At 40.2% G+C, this 21,093-nt stretch overlaps 1 non-coding gene across 1 annotated transcript; it reads left to right on the top strand.

The window, feature by feature from the left end:
- Positions 1-105, top strand: LOC123572552 (U6 spliceosomal RNA). The gene has a single exon (XR_006697124.2). It is a non-coding gene; the product is annotated as a U6 spliceosomal RNA (small nuclear RNA).
- Positions 106-21,093: the final 20,988 nt, after the last annotated feature.

Raw genomic sequence — 21,093 nt, 5'->3', positions numbered from 1 at the left:
GTTCGCTTTGACGGCACATATAATAAAATTGGAACGATACAGAGAAGATTAGCATGGCCCCTGTGCAAGGATGACATGCAAATTCATGAAGTGTTCCGTATTCTTAAAGAAAAAAAAAATACATCACAGTATTATGTAGCTATCACCACTATCCATTTCCAGAATTTTTTTATCAGCCCAAACTGAAACTCTGTGTCCATTAAACAATAACTACCTATTCCTCCCACTCTCCAGCCTCTGCTAACTGCCATTCTATTGTTTGCTTCTTTGAATTTGCCTATTCTAGGTCCTTATGTAAGTGAAATCATATAATATTTTTCCTTTTAAGTCTAGCTTATTTCACTCAGCATAATATTTTCAAGATTCATTCATGATGTAGATGTATCAGAATTTCCTTCATTTTTAAGGATGAATAATATTTCCCCAGCACTTTGGGAGGCTGAGGCAAAGGATTGTTTGGGCCCAGAAGTTTGAGACTAGCTTGGGCAACATACTGAGACCCTGGCTCTTTAAAAAAACAAAAAGAAGGAATAATATCTCATGGTATGGCTATACTACAGTTTGGTTATCAATTCACCTGGTGATGAACACTAGGATTATTTCTCCCTTTTGGTTTTTTGAATAATGCTGCTAGGAACATTGGTGTACAAGTGTCTGAGTCTCTGCTCTCAATTCTTCTGGGTATATTTATATATACATCTAGGAATGGTATTGCAGGATCATGTAGTAATTCTGTGTTCAAGTTTTTGAGGAACCGACCCATCTATTCTTACTGCCTTCTCACTTTTCTTCCAAAATGGTAGTCTTCTAATGCTACATAGAAAGAAAGTAGAGCTTTTGAGATCTAGTTCCATTTGGGAATACCCTATGCCTTCTTGATTTCCTATCAGGGTGGCTCAATTTCCTAGTGCCTACCATTCTCAAATGAACCAAATCCCTTTATTTTCTTTTCTACTGAACCTCTAAATATTTGAAAACATAATTGGATAACAAACATAAAAAGCAACCCTGAACATTTAAACCAGCAGTTTCCCCATGGGAAAACTGATCTCTCATTGATTAGGATGATTGATGATTTATGGTTGGGTGTAGTCAGCCCAGCAGTTGCCATCAGACCCAAGGAGCACTGGACTCACAGTATCAAGTGTTACCACACCCCTGGCACCTATGTACATATTAAATCGGAGGCTACTATTTGCTTTATTGCTTTTAAACCTAGAAATTCATTATGCTCCTAAAATGTGTCAGTGATTCTCAGGTACATGAGGCTTGATGTAGCCACATAGAGCTATATGAAGCCCCATTGTTTATGGATCACTTTCTTTTCCATTTTCTCCCTCTTGTGACTTTTTCCATCATTTTCTTCAGCATGAGAAAAATGTATTCAAAAGATTATAAACAGCAGTTGGTAATCAGTGCATAACAGCTTTCTGTGTATAATACAATCATTAGGTGTACATTAGACATTTGGCATAATAGGCATACTGTCGCCAGAATAGAACTCTGTCAAAGTACCAATGCCTCCTGCCTTGAAAATGCACAGATCAATTTTGTATCCCCCTATGGATAAGGAAAAGCGTAACAGCTGCATGGAATTACTCTGTGGCGAAGTTCAACTGATTTTGCTTATCAAATTCTGAAAAAGTCAGTATACATGTAAATGTATTAATATCAATTTCTATCACATGCCACTTAATAGTCCCTAATCTCCTCCTTATTGAAGCTGTATTCTTGATTTTAAAGCTAAATTTGAGCATGATTTTAAATCATATCCATAGCTGGTACTAGAGCATTAGCAAAAGATGATTTATGATGTTGAGTATTGGCCATACCCCAATTAAAACCAAAATGTATTACTTATATAAAATTTCCAGAAACCACAAATCTATAAAGACAAAAGTAAATTAGTGGTTGCCTAGGGCTAGGGGTGAGAACAGGGGGTGACTGAAAATGGGTGTGAAGGATCACTTGGTGGTGATGAAATGTTCTAAAATGGGATTTTGGTAAGGATTGTATGACTAAATTTACTGAAAGTCGTTGACTTGTATACTTAAAATGAGCTAATGTTATGCTATGTAAATGAAACCTCAATAAACCTTTTTTTAATAAAAAAAAAAACCAACTAAACAGCAGTGAACATCATTCCATTTATATCTTTGTGAGCTGTATAAGTATATCCATAGAATAAATTCTGAGATACGGAATGGTGAACTTATTCAAATTTTTAATATAAACCACCAAATTATCTTTTAAAGTTAATTCACCAATATAGTCTCTTATCAACAGTGTTTCTGTCACTATACATTTCTCCACAATGTTGTCAATACTTTATAATATTTATCTTGTATGTTTTTGTTACTGTGGGAAAATGCTTGCTGTAGTTAATTTTTTTGTTACTGTACTGCACAGCAATTTTAAAAACATTTTTATTGTCTGTATTTCTCTGTGAATTACTTTATCCTTTATCCATTTTTAAAAATGGGTTGTGGCCGGGCACGGTGACCCATGCCTGTAATCACAGCACTTTGGGAATCCGAGGTGGGTGGATCACCTGAGGTCAGGAGCTTGAGACCAGACTGACCAACATGCAGAAACCCCGTCTCTACTAAAAATACGTTAGCTGGGTGTGGTAACACATGCTGGTAATCCCAGCTACTCAGGAGGTTGAGGCAAGAGAATCGCTTGAACCTGGGAGGTGGAGGTTGTGGTGAGCCGAGATCACACCATTGCACTCTAGCCTGAGCAACAAGAGTTAAACTCCTTCAAAAAAAAAAAAAAAAAAGTGTTATTTTCTTGTTGAATTGTGTATTCTTTATTCTGCATATTAATTTTCCCTATTATGTATACTGCAAATGTAATTTTCCTCTTCCAATGTTTGAAAACCTATAGCTTAGGAACCAAATCTAACCCATTGTTTCTCATTTTTTTGTTTTTAACTTTTTATTATGAAATGGTTATAGACTCACATGAAGTTGCAAAGATAGTACAGAAAGGTGCCATGTACCCTTCACCCAGTTTTCCCCGGTGGCTACATTTTACATAATTATAGTAAAATATCAAAGGCAGGAAATTCATATGGCTACGGTATATGTTTGTGTCTATGCCATTTTATCACATGTGTAGATTCATGCAGGCTCCACCTCTATCAAGATGCGGAACTATTCCCTTATCACAAAATCTCCCCGAAGCTACCCCTATATAGTCCCAGCCATGCACTATATCCAATCATGCCTAACCCCTAACCACTCATCTGTTCTCCATCTCTATAATTTCATCATTTTGAGAATGTTATGTAAATGGAATCTAACAGCACATGACCTTTGAGATTGGCTGTTTTGACTCAACTTAATGTCCTTGAGGTCTGTCCGAGTTGTTGCCTGTATCAAGAGTTTATTTCTTTTTATTGCTGAGTAGTATTCCATTGTACAGATGTACTCACCATCTTCTTCTAAATGACTTATAAGCTTAATGTTATTTTTACATTTTAAATGGTTGAAAAAAATTAAAAGAAGACTATTTTGTAATGTGAAAATCATATGAAAATCAAATTGTAATGATCATAAATAAAGTTTTATTGCAACCTAGCCATACCCATTTGCTTATGTATTCCATTGCTACTTTCATGATACAACGGCAGAGGTAAGTAGTTGTGACAGTGACTGCTGTGGAGATGACAGTATGAAAGCAGAGCAACGGAGGGCCAATTCCTTAACTTTTTCTAGGCAGCCTTACCCACCTTAGCAGCCTCTCTGCTTGGTTTGCTGAACTTCTCCCCATAGTTCATGGACTTTCCACTTACTTGGAATATTATTATTATTATTACTAATTATTATTATTTTGGTAAGTGAGAGCTCTTGAGCTTTTAAAATTCTCTACCTTAAATAGTTTTCATCACAGCCTTGTTTCCCCTTCTGTAAAGGGAATGAGCCAGGAGCAGTAGCTCACACCTGTAATCTCAACATTTTGGGAGGTTGAGACAGGAGGATCGCTTGAGCCCAGGAGTTTGAGACCGACCTGGGAAACACAGGGAGACACCATCTCTACAAAAATTTTAAAATTAGCCAGTCATGGTGGCACACACTTGTAGTCCTAGCTACTTAGGAGGCTGAGGTGTGAAGATCTTTTGAGCCCAGGAGGTTGAGGTTGCAGTGAACCATGATTGCGTTACTGCACTTTAGCCTGGGCACCAGAGCAAAACCCTGAGAAGGACAGAAAGGAAAAAGAGAAAGGGAGAGAGAAAGAGAGAAAGGGAGAGAGAAAGAGAGAAAGAAAGAAAGAAAAAGAAAGGAAGGGAGAAAGAAGAAAGAAAGAGAAAGAAAGAAAAAGAAAGAAAGAAAGAAGAAAGAAAGAAAGAAAGAAAGAAAGAAAGAAAGAAAGAAAGAAAGAAAGAAAAAAAGAAAGAAAGAAAGAGAGAAAGAAAGAAGAAGAAGGAAGGGGAGGGGAGGGGAGGTGGAGAGGGGAAGGGGAAGGGGAAAGGAAGAAGGGAAGGGGGGAGGAAGGAACGAAGGAAAAGAAAGGGAAAGGAGAAGAGAGAGAGAGAAAGAAAGAGAAAGAAAAAGAAAGAAAGAAAGAAAGGAAGGGGTACAGAACTTACTGTGGAAATGCACATATTGGCTTCATACTGGCAGGAATAGCTCAGCCAAAGCCTAAAGCAACTATAGCACAGTATTACAGAGAGGCAGTGGAGTGTAGTGACGTCTGTAGAACTTAGAAAGGTTATTTAAGCTGTATGATTCTCAGCTTCCTAACTGTAAAATGGGAACATCATAATCACCTACGTTCTGCAAGATCTGGGTCATTTTCTTTTCTTTCATGTAAATTAATTTCTGCTGTGTAGCTGGACGTGCAGCTGCCCATAACAAAACCTCTATTTCTCAGAAAGATTTGGCCATGCAAACAGGCTGTGAGCAGAAGAGATGTTTGCAAGGGAAGGGACTGTGGGTGCGGGGAGTGCCATCTTGGACGGTGTGGCTGAAAGCAACATCTCACGAAGGTTGAGCAATGGAACAGATAGTGTGTGGGTCCCCGGAGCAGGGCCGTCATACTAGTCCTGGACCCTCCACTTCTGGACTCTTAGATTATAAAGAGAGAAATGCAAACCTTCTTTAACTCAATATTTTGACTCTCCACTACATGAAGCTGGACCTTTCATCTAAACTGCACAGCCTTAAGGTTGCTCTGATAAATGTTTAAGAAGAAAAAAATAAAGAGCATATACAGAACAGACTTTGTATAGCCTACTTTTCTGACTTCATTCCTCCTTTTTGTATTTACTACAGAGTAAAGCGAAGAGCTAGACACAAAGAAGGCATTCAATAAATAGTTATGATGAATTGAGCTGAATTTAGTAGGCTGAGATAGGACAGATTCCTGTCTTCACACACTCACTTGGCAAAATGTGTACTATGGTTTATATTTCTACATGAGGGAGGCTGACATTTATTCACATGCTTCTGTTAGAAGATCCCTACTGTTAAACAGCCTGAATTCTTTTAAGGGTTTGAAGTTGGTTTCTGTTGCCTTATGAGAGCCCAGGAATTATATCCAGCCTACTGTGCCTACCGAGATTCCATGTGGGTCTCAGCAGGCACCAGAAGGCTGACTCAGTAGTCACTGTGATCTCCCAGGCAGGACATGCTGCGGTTAACAGCAGTCCCAGCTACCATCCATCAGAAATCATATGAGTCCTCTCAGGGGTCTGTCCTTTGAAGCATGACTCCATTGACTACTCTCCTAGAATTTCCCACCTTTCTAAAAGGAACATGACCCTATTGTAGATTCCTGAAGAGCTGCCATATTTGGAGAGAGACACCATGTTTGCTGAGACCCTTCACTAAGGGGGAAGGATTCTTTGTACCATGAGATGGTTGGATTCTCTGAAAGACTCCAGCATGGGAGCACATTACTGATGACAAACCCCATTCAACAGCTCCAATTTCAAGACTGGGGCTGCTACCTGATTTTTTTTTTTTTTTTTATCCTTGGGAAACAAAGGAGAGGAGATACATCTGTTTCCACATTGTAACAACGTGCCATTTAAACTCCCGAAAAATCAGTGGACTTGATCATTCTTAATTATTCCTCCCATCAGCTAGTGAGTATGCAAAATATGAGATTAAGTCATTTGTGTGTGTCAAGTTACATGGGAGAGAAATAAGAAAAAGCAATTTGATGTGTTAATAAGGATAAAATCTGGCATATGTGTATAACTTCACAATTTAGCCAGTAAGAAATAGGATTACTGCCTTTCCCATCTGCTTGGCAGTGAGGTGTTGAAAAGAAAACAGCAAATGCCATGTTGACAAAGATTCAGTTGTAGAAAATGAACAATGAGAGATTTTAGGCTAATGTATAGTGTTTTTTTTTTAAAAAGAACATAGGCAAACAAAATTGTCCTAACAAATGTAGCTGATCCATTTTGACCACAAAGAAAGAATCATTTTGTTCTTATATTTCTATCTTTTTAAGATGCCCTCAAAGCCACATTTGCGTTTTTAGTTGGAGAGGCTCCTAGCTAACCTCCAAAACCCTTTCTCTGGATGAGGTCCATCCTTTGAAGGAAAATAGGCAAAGGGAAACCTTAGCTGACAGAATCTGGTTTGGCACATCATTTCAACACTAAGCAGAAATTATGAATTTGAGAATGGGGAAAGGAGTGGGAATGTGGGAAGTGAGGCTCTTCAAAATAAGATAACTCAGCTTCAGTGGTTCCTGGTGAGGGAAAGTTGGGAAACCATTTAGTTTCATAAAAATTGCGTCTGCATATTGAGGAATGAATCAGACTTTATGTTATCATTTATTGAGCTATTACTTTGTGCCAGGGCATTACATTAAACTCTCTTGTCTACATTTTATTATTGAATTACCACAATCTTGTGGCATGGATCTCATTATCCCCATTTTATTTACTTATATTCATTTTTGAGATGAAGTCTCGCTGTGTCGCCCAGGCTGGAGTGCAGTGGTGTGATGGCTCATGGCAACCTCTGCCTCCTGGGTTCAAGTGATTCTCCTGCCTCAGCCTCCCAAGTAACTGGGATTACAGGTGCACACCACCATGCCTGGCTAATTTCTGTATTTTTGGTAGAGATGGGGTTTTGGCATGTTAGCCAAGCTGGTCTTGAACTCCTGACCTCAGGTGATTCACCCGCCTTGGCCTCCCAAAGTGTTGGAATTACAGACATGAGCCACTGTGCCTGGCCCCCATTTTACTGATTAGGAAATAAGGTCTGTGGGAATTAAGTCACTAGCCCAGGTTACACTGGGGCAAAGTAGCGGCAGAGTCAGGATTCTCAACTTTGAGGCTCCTGAGTTCAAGGCTGTTGCTCTTAACCACAGAGCCCACAGTGCCTCCCTTCTATAACACTGACTTCCAAAACATTGCTATTCAATTAGCATTTTAATTTCTCGAAAACAATCTTACATGTAGTAAAATCTCAGAAGTTGATATAGTTTGGATATGTGTCCCTGCCCAAATCACACATTGAATTGTAATCCCCAGTGATGGCGGAGGGGCCTGGTGGGAGGTAATTGGATCATGGGGATAGATTTCTCATGGATAGTTTCACCCCATCCTCTTGGTTCTGTCCTTGCAATTAGGGAGTGGGTTCTTGTGAGATCTGATCCTTTAAAAATGTGTGGCCCCTCCCACTTTCTTTCTATTGCTCCTACTTCCCCCATGTGATGTGCCTGCTCCCGCTCTTCCTTCTGCCATGATTGGAAGCTTCCTGAGGCCTCCCCAGAAGCAGATGCCCTGTGCTTCCTGTACAGCCTGCAGAACCGTGAACCAATTAAACTGCTTTTCTTTATAAATTACCCAGTCTCAGGCATTTCTTTACAGCAACGTGAGAATGGCCTAATACAATGTCACATTATAATCAATGTGACATTGTTACTCTGTATTATTGGATTAAGATCTCCTGGGTGTCAGGAACTACATTTACACCTCTCTCAAAGCCCAGCATCTCCCATGTTGCCTGACACAGGGTAGAGTCCTAAGAAAACCTCAGAATGAATACTCGTTCATGATCTCTGGTGCCATTTACTAATGCTAAAAAAATTTCAGCAACATTATTAGCAATTCATGCACTCATGTAAATACAAAGAAATTCATGTATTTATTGAGTATTGGGTGTCACAGGCAAGGGGCTCAGTCTGAGAATCCACCTCATTTTGTGGAACTTGTATTCCTGGAGGATAGAATACAGTAGTGAGGATAAAACTAACGAATAAATTGAACAACAGCATTTCAGCTAGTGATTAGCATGAGAAGAAAATCGTAGGTGACTTGATATATTAGTTTCCTGCAGTTGCTATGATAAATCTTAGTAGCTTAAAACAACACAGATTTATTGCCTTGCAGTTCTGAAAATCTGAAGTGTTCAAATTGGATCTCACTGGGCTAAAATGAAGATGTAGGCAGTGTTCTGTTCCTTCTGGGGGGCTCCAGTGTACAGGAGGACAGGTTCCCAGATGACCTTGGCCTAATCAACAATCCCTCCAATTGCAATTCTCAAGCAGACTGTGCTGAGAATACAACATCCTGAGATAAGGAAGAAACATCCAGAACAACCTGGATGTGTCCTCATTCCTCCTACAACAGGACGTTCTACGATGCTTGAGCTTAGTGAGTTGAGTGGCACCCAGGGTATATAAACCCAGAGTGGGGTGCCACTGGAGTCCCTCAGCTGCAGTACGACAGGTAGCACGTGCAGACAAGACAATCTGCCTTAGGCAGCTTTCCTGAGTCTTGGGGGACCAGTTTGTCATGGATCCTTGGCCTCTGTTTACCCTTGCTGCCTATCTGTGAGTAATAAATCTGCTTTGCCTAACTTGTGCAAGGGTTCTCTCTCACCAGATTTATCAATAGGCAGAGAACCTTTCCGTAGGAGAGAATTTGTTTCCTTGCTTTTTCAGCTTCTAGAGGCCACTTGCGGTCCTTGGCGCAAAGTTCCTTCTTCTATCTTTAAACCTAGCAGTACAGCATTCTCAAATCTCTCTTTGACTCCTACTCTCCTGTCATCACTTATAAGGACCCTTATGATTCCACTGGGCTCACTTGGATTATCCAGAATAATCAAGCCATTATCTCAAGATACTTAATCTCATCATATCTGCAAAATCCCTTTGTAGATATCCCTAAAGTAACAGACTTACAGGTTTCAGGGATTCAGATGAGAACATCTTTGGGGAGACATTCTACCTATTATTCTACCTATTACAAATGGCAAGAAGTTCCCTAGATTCGATGGATAGGGCAGATGTCAACTTGGAAGTGAATAATATTCTTTTCTTTCTTTCTTTCTTTCTTTCTTTCTTTTCTTTCTTTCTTTCTTTCTTTCTTTCTTTCTTTCTCTTTCTTTCTCTTTCTTTCTCTTTCTTTCTTTTTCTTTCTTTCTTTCTTCCTTCCTCCCTCCCTCCCTCCCTCCCTCCCTCTCTCTCTCTCTTTCTTTCTCTTTCTTTCTTTCTTTCTTTCTTTCTTTCTTTCTTTCTTTCTTTCTTTCTTTCTTTCTTTCTTTCTTTCTTTCTTTCTTCCTTCCTTCCTTCCTTCCTTCCTTCCTTCCTTCCTTTTTCTTTCTTTCTTTCTTTCTCTTTCTTTCTTTCTTCTTTCTTTCTTTCTTCCTTCCTTCCTTCCTTCCTTCCTTCCTTCCTTCCTCCTTCCTTCCTTCCTTCCTTCCTTCCTTCCTTCCTTCCTTCCTTCCTTCCTTCGTTCCTTCCTTTCTTCCTTTCTTTCTTCCTTTCTCTCTTTCTTAGATGGAGTCTCACTCTGTTGCCCAGTCTGGACTACTGTGGCACAATCTTGGCTCACAGCAACCTCCACCTCGCAGGTTCTGACAATTCTGCTGCCTCAGCCTCCTGAGTAGCTGGGATTACAGGCACCTGCCACCATGCCAGGCTAATTTTTGTATTTTTACTAGAGACGGGATTTCACCATTTTGGCCAGGCTGGTCTCGAAATCCTGATCTCAAGTAATCCACCCACTTCGGTCTCCCAGAGTGTTGGGATTACAGGCATGAGCCACCACGCTCAGTTGATATTATCTTTTATCTTGGATTTTAATTAGCTGCAAGACTCCTACTGAGACAGGTCCTCGAAGACCTTTATGACTTTTGGTTTTGGTCTGGTGAGAAACATGCAAATGTTTTGGTCAATGACTGGGAAATGAAAAAAGATGTGGAATACTTAAGAATGAGAAGTGAGGGCAGCAATTCGCTTGAAGACATATTAATCTTCGTTGATTGATATCCTTATAAACTTCCCTTATTTCCTTACATACTCTCTTTTATATGAAAATAAACTATATTCTACACAATCCTCAAAGATATATGTGTAATTCTTTTCCCCTTCTTATCTAGCAAGCCCCTGAGTGACAGAACTATTATTAATTAGGGAATCCAGGCCTGATTCCTGGCAGCTGGGCTCTCTAAACTTCATCTCTAACCACTGTTATTTATTGTTGTTGTTCTTCTGTATTTCATAGACCTTTTAAACCACCATACTTATTTGAGTGATTTCAACTAATACATGTGTCCTAAGATGATCGGCTTGCAGAAGGGGGTGAGTTATAAAATTTTCCATAAGAAAGTAACCCCAAACTAAATTCTTAAAACATGGCTTCCATGAATCAGTTCCGTTTCCTGCCACAAAAGTGCCTGATTGAATGTTTCATTTAAAAATCATGATTTTGTCCGGCCTGGCACGGTGGCTCACACCTGTAATCCTAGCACTTTGGGAGGCCAAGGTGGGTGGATTGCTTGAGCTCAGGAGTTTGAGACCAGCCTGGGCAACACAGTGAGACTTCATGTCTGAAAAAAACAAAAACTATGATTTTTGTTTGTAAAGAAAAGTTTTATTGATGAGCACTTTATTCACCAGAATTCCAAGGGCAGGGCAGGGCAGTGGCTTATGCCTATAATCCTGGCGGACTTGAACTATAATCACGCTATTGCACTCCAGCCTGAGCAGCAGAGCAAGACCTTGTCTCTTAAAAAAAAAAAATTCCAAGGGTAGGGAGGATTTTTTGGTGAGCCCTTTATTCATCTTTTTATCACTTTACATCATTTATGATGAGCATTTTATCATCTTCAGCTATTATTGATGAGCTCTTTTTATCAAAATGCCAAGGGAAGTGGGGAGTCCTGGGGCAGGGAAGTTGGTCTAGCCCAGCTGGTCTAATAGAGAGACAAACTGCGGAGAGAATTTGACTACACATCTGAGGAAGTGCGCGTAGCTGCAAGATCACAGGGCGGTAGGGTACGTTTTTGGATGGCAGTGGAATGTGAGGGGGGAAACAGTGGAGGGTTTGACAGTGCTTAGTGAAGGTGTTTCCACTAGTCTTTGATTCTTTTCTTAAGTTACTCAATTCTAAACCATGAGTGTGTTGAGATTCCTTGTGAAAAGGAGCAGAGTGACTCTAGGCAGAAACAAGGTGGTTTCTGATGATGGAGATGCAGAGAAAAACAGGAACCAAAGGCCAGACATTAGCAGAAATCATGAGGAAACTCTGGATTTGCAGAGGCCCAGGAAAATTTAAGACTAATTTACCTAAATATCTGAAGTCCAGTGAGGTACCAAATTACAGTTGCATTGTCCATGCTTAGTCATAATTCTGTTTCCTGAACAATGAGGTCTTCAGTGACAGACAAAGACTATAGAAATCCAGTTTTCCTTATCTTTCTATTTGCAGCAGGAGAAACTACCCTACTCCTCTCTTTAAAACCTACTCCCTCATTATTGGCTCACGAATTCTAACAGTGTCATTTGGTTCTTAGATTTTAGGTTTCTTTTATTATCCACCCTAAAATATATTTAAAATTAGAAAAGCAATAATCATTTCAAACAGGCAAGAAAGTTATAGAAGAAAATTACATTTGGAATCTTCAGAGGTAATCACTGTTCAAATTTATTTTGTATCTTTTCAGACATTGACCAAATATAACATGTGAGAGAGTGTGTGTGTGTGTGTGTGTGTGAGAGATATATTTCTTTAACCAAAGATGTTCACACAATTCAAAGGCCTGCAACTTCTTTTTTTGTTTAACACATTTCCATATGAATACAGACATATGGACATCTCTTATAGTGTTTACTGTTTTTGTTGTGAAATGTTTCTTATATATATAAAAGAACACATACAATGTATGTAAAAAAAACCAGTTTTTCCAAATGTAGTTTTCTATATTCCAATTTTGTTAATTGTCCCCATTATGTGTTTACAGCATTTTGCCCTCAACGGTACAGAATCCAGTGCAGGATCACATACTGTATTTAGTTTTCACATCATTTTGTTCAACTTTACCTGGAATAACTCCTTAGCTTTTCTTGACATAAAGAATTTGATGAACACGGACCAGTTAGTCTATAAATATTCTTCAGTCTGGGATTTTTTAGTTTGAGAAGACAAGTTAAAAATTTAGGAAGGGATACATATTTGGTACCTGAGTAATTAGGAAAATGTGAAAATGGGGAATTGGGTTACCAAGGGACGAATTCATAGAGCTTAAAATATAGAGTATGCTCATAACGATCCATTACATTGACTCCAAGAACTATTCTGTTTAATGACAAAGAGAAGGCTAACATTTATTGAGTGTCCATTGTTTGTTAGAAACAATGATAAAGATTTATTTCTATTATTCCTCCTAGCAAATGAATGAGGCAGCTACTACTGCTTCCATCTTACAATGTAGGAATCTAGGATTGATGTGGTTAATTGACTTTTCCCAGATCACACAGCCAATAAGTGGTGGAGCTGACCCTCAAATTCATGTTTCCAACTTTCATTTTCCATTATACTGTGGCCTCTAAAATGCTTTTCTTTTGGCACAGTTGTTATGGGCTGTTAATCCTTGGAACAAACACTACTCAGAATTTTCTGGGAAATAATTGGTCCCAAATATAGTCATTCTCAGCTGCATTTGACTTACCATCAACAAATCATAACTTCTTTTGCCACTTGGCCTCCAAGATAATCTTGTCTGGTGATTATCCTCATTTGCCTGATCACAATATGTAGGTGGGACCCAGGGCCGACCTTGAATTTCAGCTCTTATGTATTCTCACTTGTTCTTGTAGCTCCCATCTGGTCTCATGGATTTATATAGGATCTACATACTCACAAGACCCAGCTTTACCTCAAATTACTCCCTTGAACTCCTGAGTATATGCAAGTGTCAAATAAACATTTCCACTTTGATAGAGGAGAGGCACCTCAACTTAACATGTCCAAAAATGAACTCTTAAATTCTGTCCACCTCAAATTTGTTTTTCTCATAGTCTTCCTAAGAATATGACAATTCCAATTTTTTAATTGCTCAGTTACAAACTTTTGAGTTACTACTGACTCTTTCTGTTACAACCCTCATTCAATCCATAAGCAGCCCCACCTTAAAAAAATATACCCAGAGGTGACCGGGTGCAGTGGCTCACACCTATAAGCCCAGCACTTTGGGAGGCCGAGGTGCGAGGACTGCTTGAGCTCAGGAGTTCAAGACCAGCCCGGGCAACATGGTAAAACCCTACCTCTACCAAAAAAATACAAAAATTAGCTGGGTGTGGTGGCACATGCCTGTAGTCCAGGCTATTCAGGAGGCTAAGGTGGCAGAATCACTTGAGCCCAGGAGGTTGAGACTGCAGTGAGCCATGATCGCACCACTGCACTACAGCCTATTGAGACCCTGTCTCAGATAGATAGATAGATAGATAGATAGATAGATAGATAGATATAATATCCCACTGTTTTTCCCCTGCCTCTGCCTTTGTGTTGTAGAACCAAACTGGGCCCACTTGCCTGGCATGCTAAGACCAAATATCCACACTGAGTTTGCAGCAGTACAAAAAAAGGTGTTTATTTGCAGGGTACCAAGCAAGGAAGACTAGGCAGCTAATGCCCAAATCTTGACCTCCCCCTGGCTTACAGGTAAGAGATTTTAAAGGCACAGGTAAAATTCAAGAAAGCAGAAGTTGTAGGCAAAATTGTAAATCAATACATGGAGCTTATACATTTGTTTTGGTGTATAGGTCATAGGCCGATTCAAAGACTTTTCTGATTTACAAAGGGTAAAGGAAGAGAAATTTTGTTGAAAAATTTGGGATCAGCAGAAAAGAATACTAGCTCAGGCTGGGGAGAGTGGTTGATTCCCTCCACGACCCTCAGGAAGAAATGTAATAACAAAGAAAAATGGTCAGAGTTCAGCCTTCAGTTCTCCCTCATCTGAGGTCTACCTGCCAGCGAATCCATTTGAAGGGTGTATTCATCCATTCTCACACCGCTACAAAGAACTGCTGGAGACTGAGTGATTTAAAAGAAAAGAGGCTTAACTGACTCACACTTTCACATGACTGGCGATGCCTCAGGAAATCTGCAATCACGGTGGAAGTCTAAGGGGAAGCATGTACCTTCTTCACAAGGTGGCAGGAGAGAGAAGCATGAAGGAAGAACTACCAAACACTTATAGAGCCATCAGATCTCGTGAGAACTCACTCACTATCACAAGAACAGCATGGGGGAACCACCCCCATGGTCCAATCACCCCTCTCCCTCAATATGTGGGGATTACAATTTGAGATGAGATTTGGGTGGGGACACAGAGCCAGGCCATATCAGTGGGGGTCCAGGTTTCTGAGAAACAACTCAGGACATCTTTTAAGATATTATCTTGGCCAGACATAGTGGCTCACCCCTGTAATCCCAGCACCTTTGGAGGCCAAGGGGGCGGATGCAGGAGTTCAAGACTAGTCTGGGAAACACAGGGAGACCTCGTCTCAAAAGAAAGAAAGAAAGAAAGAGAAAGAAAGAAAGAAAGAAAGAAAGAAAGAAAGAAAGAAAGAAAGAAAGAAAGAAAGAAAGAAAGAAAGGGAGAAAGAAAGAAAAGATATTATCTTTAGCTTCTATAGGAGAATAAAAATTCTTCTGACTCTAACTTTCTTGGCTATTGTTTTAGGTTACTATTATCTCCTTGCTTATCAAATTGCTTCTTTACTTCCAGGGCTACCTAAGTGTCTGCCATTTCCCCTCAAAGAACTCAAGTTTTCCCTTTATTTCCATGCTTGGGGCCCATAGGCCCCTACAAAGGGGTCCCTGCACCATCTTATTTGCTTGTCTTTAATCTGTCCCTACCACAGTAGCCAAAATGATCCAGAAACATAAGTCAGATCATGTTATTTGCCTGCTGGTGGCAACTGCTACTCTTTCTGCTGCCCACAGTCCTCCAGACTTGGTCACTTTGCTGTATCTAGAACATGCTAGGCACACTCCTGCCTAATGCCTTTGCATTTGCTGCTCTCGCTACCTGGAGTTCTCTTCCTTCAGAAACTCACAGGGCTCACATCTCACCTCTTTCAGGTCACCTCATCATTGAGGTATTCCCTGAATACCCTATGCAAAATGTCCCACCCTACAAGTACTCTATTCCTCCTTGCTTTATTTTTCTTCTAATCATTTAGCATTATTTAACATACTATATTATAGATACTGTGATTTTAAATTTTATTTCACTTTGGTCTGTCTCCACCTTTAGGATGAAAGGTCCAGAGGCAAGAATTTTTATCTGTTCTGTTCAGTGCTGTGTTCCAAGTGCCTAAAACTGCCTGGCATACAGTAGGTGCTCAGTAACTATTTGTTAAAAGAATGAACAAATGCCTGAAGGAATTCTGTAGCCAACTCAGGCTAATATGTTTTAAAGAACGCTCATTCATCAGAGGCAGCTTCAAGTATCTATCTGTCCAAGTATCACGCTTAAGAAAGTTTGAACTTCTTTCCTTTGAATAGGCTGAGAATTATATACAGATACAGAGGAATTGCATAATTTCTTATTATAAAAGTAACACAATTATTGTAGGAAATGTGAAAAATGCAGAAAACGAAAATAAAATTAACTTGTAATTCAGTCACCCAGAGACTGGTAATATTTTGGTATGTTTCTTTCCAGACTCATTTAATTTCAATATTTTATGTTCAAGTTTCCTTATCCCCATGACAAGGAATGGAACAAACAAACTGAGGACTGTGGTTTCATGCTTCTAGCAAAATGCCATCCTCACAGTTCACTAACAGCCGCAAGCACTTCCATGGAATTTTTGGGCGCTACTATCTTCCTTTTCCAAGAAAGCATGCTATAATTTGGATATTTAGGTTACCCAAACTTCCACAGAAGGATCTCCTTCTAAAGTGACCTCAGAATTCCCAGAAAACTAAATATTTGGAACTTGAGAGATCAAGTTGATTAACATTATCACAAACTCACTGGACTCAAGGCAGAAGCCTGGGATTCTAGTTCCAGTTCTACAACTTCCTGGCTGCAAAGCATTGGGGAAGTCACCCTTTTGAGCTATGGGTTCCAGAACTGGAAAGTGGAGACAATAATATAGCCTCGCTAGTTACTGCAAGGATCAGGTACAGTAATGGATACATGCTTTAAAAACTTCCAGGGCGGTGCAGTGGCTCACGCCTGTAATCCCAGCACTTTGGGAGGCTGAGGAGGGAGAATTACGAGGTCAGGAGTTTGAGACCAGCCTGGCCAACATGGCCAAACCCCATCTCTATTAAAGATACAAAAATTAGCCAGGTGTTGTGGTGCGTGCCTATAATCCCAGCTACTCAGGAGGCTGAGGCTCAAGAATAGCTTGAACCCGGGAGGGGGAGGTTGCAGTGAGCCGAGATGACGCCACTGTACTCTAACCTGGGTGACAGAGCAAGACTCTGTCTCAAACAAAATAAAACAAAACAAAACTTATAAAGGGCAGCAAAACTGTAAAAAATTAACATTGTAATTTAAATGTGAGAAAAGAAAAATAGCTCAGAGCAGAGAGAGATATGTGAGATATGCAAAATGTATCAGCCCTAGGGAGACCTGGGTGTGGGACTTCAGTCATGCCCCTGTCCCAACCTATGTCTGGGGCAATTATTTAAAGGCATTTTGTTTCTGACTAGCTGCATCACCCATTATCTTTATGTTCCTGGAATATGTGCTACAAAGAATATCACAAACAATGTGTAACCAATCAACAGCTTATGTTATTTTAATGTAAATTCTTGGTGAACAACTTAGGAACGGCCTCTTCTTTGCTTGTATGTATGTATGTATGTATGTATTTATATTGAGGCGGGGTCTCACTTTGTCACCCAGGCTGGAGTGCAGTGGCACCATCAGTGCTCACTGCAACTGTGCCACTGCAACTGCACCACTGCAACCTCCACCTCTCAGGCTCAGGAGATTCTCTCCCACCTCAATCTCCAGCTGGGACTACAGGCATAAGATGACACCCAGCTAATTTTTGTATTTTTAGTAGGGATAGAGTTTTGCCATGTTGCCCAGTCTGGTCTCTAACTCCTGAACTCAAGCGATCCTCCTGCCTCAGCCTCCCAAAGTGTTGGGATTACAGGTGTGAGTTACTATGACTGGTCTTTTTTCTTTTAAAAATCCACTTGTAACTACTGCTAATCAGAATGTACATTCAGGACAATTTGAATACTTGGCCCAAATAAACTGTCTACTTACATTAATTTTGCCTCAGGGTTTTTTTTTTTTAAAGACAGAATTGTGCTCTGTCACCCAGGCTGGAGTGCGGTGGCGTGATCTCAGCTCACTGCAAATTCCGCCTCCTGGGTTCAAGCAATTCTCCTGCCTCAGCCTCCCAAGTAGCTGGATTACAGGTGCCCACCACCGGGGCTGGCTAATTTTTTATTTTTAGTAGAGACGGTGTTATGGGCGGGTCTTTGTTCTTAGAGCTCCCAAGATGGTGGCAGGCTGCTCCCAAGATGGGGTGGGCAACTCCCAAGATAGTGGCAAGCCTTTGTTCTCTTACTTGGGGTTCTTGGCCTCACAGATTCCAAGGATTGGAACTTTGGGCCATGTGGTGAGTGTTATAGCTCTGTTAGAAGCCATGGGTCATGGAAGAGAACCCAGAGACCAGTGTTCAACTTGATTGGGACGAACTCGGGCACTTAGCCATGCAGGAACAATGGCGAGCCTTTAGCCCTATTGGGAGTGGCAATGGGCCTCTCGCTGGATCAGAAACACAGCAGACACCCTGCTGGATTCAGAGGGGTGTAAGTCAGCGGCCGGTCTGCAATGGTGGCAAACAAGAGTGGTGGATGGTGAGCGAAAGCTCAGCTTGAGCCATAACAAAACGGACCAGAAGACTGTGCAGTTGCAAGGTTTAATAGAGTGAAAACAGAGCTCCCATACAATGGGAGGGGACCCAAAAGGGGTTGCCCACTCCCTGCTCGAATGCCTGGGTTTATATCCCGATCATTGTCCCTCCCCCTGCACTCTCAGGTGATATATGATTTGACTATTTCTTTACCTCCTGCTTTAGCCTAATTTGCATTTTAGTGAGCTCTCTTTACTACCTGATCGGTTGGGTGTGAGTTGAGTTACAAGCCCCATGTTCAAAGGTAGGTGTGATCACCTCTCCCAGCTAGGCTTAGGAACTCTTAGTCGGCCTAGGAAGTCCAGCTAGTCCTGTCTCTCAACAGAGTTTTGTGATGTTGGCCAGTCTGGTCTTGAACTTTTAACCTCAGGTGGTCTGCCCGCCTTGGCCTCCCAAAGTGTTGGGATTACAGGTGTGAGCCACTGCTCCTGGTCAGGTTTTGTTTTTTTTTTTTTCCCCTTTAGGTTGACAATTGTGATAGACCTTAGGGCAGTGATGACATATATGGGATATGCCACCTCTCTCAACAAGCCAAGGAGAAAGACTAATCAATCCTAGCAGACAGTCCCATTTTTGCCCTGGAACATTGTCTAATTATGGCAATATGGTTTTCCCACCAGAATATAGACTCCTGAATGAGAGAAACTTTCGTCCCCATTGATGTATCCCTATTACTTATCACAGAAATTCTCAACATACAAGATTTTTTTTTTTCTTGAGATGGAGTCTTGCTCTGTTGCCCAGGCTGGAGTGCAGTGATGCGATCTTGGCTCACCACAACTTCCACCTCCCAGGTTCAAACGATTCTCCTGCCTCAGCCTCCAGAGAAGCTGAGATTACAGGTGCCCACCACCACGCCCAGCTAATTTTTTGTATTTTTAGTAGAGACAGGGTTTTACTATATTGGCCAGGCTGCTCTTGAACTCCTGACCTTGTGATCCACCCGCCTGGGCCTCCCAAAGTGCTGGGATTACAGGCATGAGACACCACACCCAGGCAACATAAAAGATTTTAAAAATATCAATTAAAAAATATGCTATGCTAAAATTATTAGATGGTGTTGCGAGTGCTTTTACATATGTTAATACAGATACAGCAATATATAGCAGAGAATGCCCAGGTGGAGAGTCAGGAAAACTGTGGCCCCATTCAGTCTGTTGGTAACCAAATATGACATTGGTTTCCTCATCTGCTGGATAGGAAGATACCTAAGGTCTCTCCTAGCTGCAAAATTCCATGAACTTTGACCCTTGCAGTGATAGATGCAGTTTCTGATGAAACTATTTGTTGAGAAGAGGAACTGAGTCAATCATTAGCTTAATATACACTCACCTTTAAAAAATAAGCTTCAGTTCTCTGCACTGTAGGATAATGTTTGGAATTTATGAAATCATTAACAGTTGGTTGTTTACAGTTTAGAGTATAAGAATACTCTTTGATGTTCCCTAATTATCATGCAAGTTTTAAAATGAGTTCTGAACCACTTCTCTGCCTAATTAAACCTCATTGAAAATTTTTTGAATTTTAAAGAAACATTTGATTTGCAAAAATAAGTCATATAGTTAGTAACTTTTGGTATTTCACAAAGGACTCATAAAACATTTTAACACACAATAAGGTACTGTGTATAAGATATGCCTTGTACTAAATAGGAGAAAATTTGGAAAGTATTATTTTTCAAACTACTCTTTTTGCTCACAAATTCCTGTTGATAGTATTTTTTCTAGCTATTTTTAACAGCCATTTGCCCTCCTATTTGAAAGTCTATGAAATATCTATAAACCCTAAAATTTAATTAAATTGCTTAGGAAATTGCGAATAAATCATTATGTGGTAATGTCAACTGGTTAAACTCACCCTAAAAAGTGGTAAATAAAAAATAGAGATGTGTTTTTTCACAAGGACAAAGTTCATTCAACATTTATCTCTTCTTACTTATAGCCATTTATTTGAGGATATATACTCTGGATAATGTCTTAAAGTTGGTAAGCCTGACTTATACATCATTGGTATATGTAAATTCATGGAAACATACTCTTCACTTCTAAGAATTTCTCCTACAGATATAATTACATAAGTGTGCAAAAGTAGATGCTCATTTAAACATTATTTATATTAACAAAACACTGAAAATTACTTCTATACACATAAATGGAGCAGGGAATAGACAGATTAAATTAAGGTGCATTCATACAAAACAATAAAATGCAAATGTTAAAAAGATTTATGTACTAATGGAAAATTGTAACTGTCCAACAGGTTCTCCAGTTTGTAACCCCCCAACAGGGTCTCTGTGCCCACTGCCCAGACACAGCCGATTTATCAAGACAGTGCAATTGCAACAGAGAAAGAGTTTAATTCACGCAGAGGGGCTGTACAGGAGACTAGAGCTTTATTATTACGCAAATGAGTCTCCCTGAGAAATTGGGGATCAGAGTTTTGTGATAATGTGGTACGTAAGGAGCCAGTGAGTTGGGAGTGCTGATTGGTTGCCACTGAGATGAAATCAATCGGAGTGGAAGCTGTTCTCTTGTGCTGAGTCAGTTCCTGGGTGGAAGCCACAGGGCTTGTTGGCAGGTCCATGTGAAGTTTTCCAGTAGTCAGAAATGCAAAAACCTGAAAAGACATCTGGAAAGGCCAATCTTAGGATCTACAATAGTGATGTTATCTCCCAGAGTAATTGGGGAAGTTGCAAATCTTATAACCTCCAAATAATGGCTGGTAATGATTTAGAATTCAGGCCTTCTCGTGCTAACTTGGTGACCTTTTGTTAGTTTTACAAGCAGTTTAGTTTGGGGGAAGGGCTATTATTTAAACTATAAACTAAATTTCTCCTAAAGTTAGATTGGCTCATGCCCAGCAATGAGCAAAGACAGCCAACCTGTGAGGCTTGAGACAAGATGGAGTCAGCCATGTCAGATTTCTTTTAGTGTTATAATT

The sequence above is a fragment of the Macaca fascicularis genome, chromosome 3 (genome assembly GCF_037993035.2).
Source record: "Macaca fascicularis isolate 582-1 chromosome 3, T2T-MFA8v1.1".
Taxonomy (NCBI): Eukaryota; Metazoa; Chordata; class Mammalia; order Primates; family Cercopithecidae; genus Macaca; species Macaca fascicularis.
The sequence above is the reverse complement of the archived record's forward strand: the minus strand, read 5'-3'. Positions and strand labels throughout refer to the sequence as shown.